The sequence below is a fragment of the Euprymna scolopes genome, chromosome 14 (assembly GCF_053919585.1).
Source record: "Euprymna scolopes isolate OS-2025 chromosome 14, ASM5391958v1, whole genome shotgun sequence".
NCBI lineage: Eukaryota > Metazoa > Mollusca > Cephalopoda > Sepiida > Sepiolidae > Euprymna > Euprymna scolopes.
Window position 1 is genome coordinate 39,932,051 of NC_136495.1, and position 3,351 is coordinate 39,935,401.

Consider the following 3,351-nt stretch of genomic DNA (forward strand, 5'->3'; position numbering starts at 1 on the left):
TTGTTGTGTCAACTCTTTTTTGTAGCTATTAACCGACTCTTTAACTTGAATATTCAGGTTCCTTTATTCTCAAGTTTTCATAAGAGATCATATTGCCTCGATTCCCTAGATATGTCGCTTACAGTTTCTCTACATGTAGCTTTCTTCACCACAATAGAAACACCTTATGATCTAATTCCTGACTTCTCCCTAATTTTATATGGCCCCTATTTTCTACTCAGTTTCATTCTATTCAGTCTATCGTACTATTTTAGGGAACTGGCTGCACCCCAAGCTTCAACTTGAATTCCCCGTATAGTTTGACAAATCTCCATCGGTTCGTCTTCATATTCACGGCTTGCGTCAAGTCGAATCTGTCATCAAACTTCTAAGGTTTTCTGATAAGCTGCTTAAAGATCCGGAAGTCCATCCCCCATTACAGTCATTTTTACCTTTTTATCTCTCAGGCGTTCTATGAAAACACATAGAATTTGTTTTTAGTCGCGGGCAAGCGACTCTATAAGTCACTCTGTCGGTAGGTCGATCCGTACACTTTTGTGCTTGGCCTTTTTGGTTAAGATCAAAGGTCTGTTGTTAATACATGCTGTTTTTAGCTTTTTAAGCTTTTCTTGGCCTTTTGGCAAAGATCAAAGTCTTCGATTGCCGCGAACTCCGCCAGTACTGGTCGTATGTCAGCGGAGTTACGGCTCGCATCGATCCTGAGCATCCTCGCCCAATTACTGTATCCAATGTTGTGGACAACGTGAGGCTGCCGTGGGACCGGGAAAGACAAATGGTCTACGTTACGATCCTGGCCGTGGCGAGAATGGTGATTTGGACGTCGCGTCTTCAAGGTTGCCGGGGGGTGTTGTCTTTTTCTGATCAAGATCTGATCGCTTTCTTTAAACACCAACTACGGGTGAAGATCAAATGTGATAGAAGAAGGCTGCATCGCGCGGCATTTGACAGAAGATGGATACATGTGGCAAGTCTGTGTGTACGAAGAGGAGCCAAATTTAAATACGTGTTCCCCGCCTAGGTGTGGAACGCGCAGTTCTGTAAAGTAAAATTAAACAAGTAGCCTCTCAGCTAGCTGAGTGTATGTTCCATCCCTCCCCGATTAGGAAGCCTCCAAGATCCCTATCCCCTCTTACCTGCAATTTTTGTTTTCACCCCTTCCTCTAAATTTTACCCATCTTGGAGAAAAAGAAATACAAACTAACCTCCATCCCTTACCCACAAAAATTTTCTTTTCTCCACTCACCCCAATCTAGAGGGCATCCCCACCTAGAGACTGACCCGCAGAAGCGAGGTTCCTTTTACAAACCTAGTGGAACGGGCAGTCTTTCAACTAGACGGGGTTGGGAGGGTCCTACTAATCACCTTTTGTTTTTTCTTCCCCCGCCCTCGACACAAATGAATTATTGTACCATTTTATTGTTATCTTTTTTGTTTTTACACGTCAATAAAAAAATGTTTTAAAAATTGGGAGTTACTAGGACGTCCCCCAATATGAAAGGGTGAATGCGGTATTATGGTGAAAGAAGATACTAGCTGGGAGAAACTTTTGACTTTGTTTAGTTCTGGAGTGACAAGGATGACCAACGACCCCCAAAATCCCCCCTTTTGAGTTGGCCATGTGCCTAAGTTTTTTGTCCATCGTTGATTTTGACTGTATTTTTTAACAGGAATAAAAGATTTAATATCTCAAAGTGTAGTATCTGTTCCGGCAGATACTGCAAGCTATGACTAGCTAGGACTAGCTATGACTAGCAAAGACCAGATGTGGGGGCAACCCCACATGCTTGACCTTTAACCAGCTCCCATTTCCCACCTCTCGGGAGCTGGTCCCCTTTTTCCCTTCCCCCTCCCTTGACACCTCACATTAAAAATCGGCCTTGTGCATTATTTGCTCGGTGGGGGAGCAAATAAATACCATCAGTTCCGGCAGATACTGCAAGCAAAGACCGTATGTGGGGGCAACTCCACATATAGGACCTTGGTCAATGTAGGGGCAACCCTTCATACCAATTGTCAATATCCGGCTCGCCTACTCCCCGGAGAGTTGGTCCCCATTTCCCCTTCACTCCTCACATTAAAAATCGGCCTTGTACCTAATTTGCTCGGTGGGGAGCAAATAAATACCAACCCTTCATACCAATTGTCACTATCCATCTCCCCTACTACCCGGGGAGTTTGTCCCCATTTCCCCTTCATTCCTCACATTAATAATCGGCCTTGTGCCTGATTTGCTCGGTGGGAGAGCAAATAAATACTCTTTTCTTGGCCTTTTCGCCAAGATCAAAGTGTAGTATCTGTTCTTACTACATGCTGTACTTATTGTGATATAAAGTGGGGGATCACTTTTCTGTATTAATTTAATGTAAAATTATCACCAATTTACAACTAGCCAGTCTCAAAACCATTCATGCCATTCTCCAGATCATTCAAGTTGTTTTTAAAGGAGTCCAGTAATTTTTTAAGCATTCAAGTCATTCTTAAGGTCATTCAATTCATCCTTAAGTTCATTAAAGTCATTCTAAGTCATTTACTTTTTATTTATTAAAATCATTTCAGCCCATTTTTCGGTCATTTTAGTTTATCTTTAAGAATTTTATGTCAATCCTACATTCACGCAGTCATTCACGAGAGCACGCGACTAATGTTTATCGTCCTTGTTTTAATTAATGCATTACCTGCATCTATTGCAATATATACTCCTTCTCTACCTTGCTTCACATTTGATAATTCTACTACATCCTTGTTGGAGTTTGTGACATTCGCGTAATAAGAACCATTGTAATTCTAACCATGTTGAATTTTCCTTCATTTACGAATAGCCCAACCGGGGCCCTACTGGTCAAAGGTGCTGCCTGGCATTGTCCTTTATTCACAGCCCAAACTATTCCACAATACTTCTTTATATCTTCTAACCATAACTTTTACCCACTGTTCCGTTTATGTTCTAAAGGTATTATATTAATTAGAAGGGATAAAAACATTCGAAACTCTTTGTAGAGCATTTCTTAACTTCCTGGACGAAATCTGAAAAAAAAATGTTCCTCCATTTTATTATTGTTAGTTTCTTAATCACCGTATTTACCTCTATGCAAATGGACAACAGAAATCAATGTTGGTTTTAACACATAATATAAATTCCACAGTGTACAAGATGATTGAATAATGGAGATATTCATAATCGTACCCTCTTCCCAGAAGAGGGGGGTATAACATTTAAGAAAATATTTGTAATCAAGTCTCCCCTTGCTTTTATTCAAATCATGTAAAACCATAGCAGATTTTTATTAAAAACAACGTTTTGTAACCAATTCTCACAGGCAAGAACTGTAGCAGATGTTCACATAGATTGAT

At 40.6% G+C, this 3,351-nt stretch overlaps 1 pseudogene; it reads left to right on the forward strand.

Moving 5' to 3' along the window:
- Positions 1–2,254: 2,254 nt before the first annotated feature.
- Positions 2,255–2,380, forward strand: LOC145293502 (U2 spliceosomal RNA; annotated as a pseudogene).
- Positions 2,381–3,351: the final 971 nt, after the last annotated feature.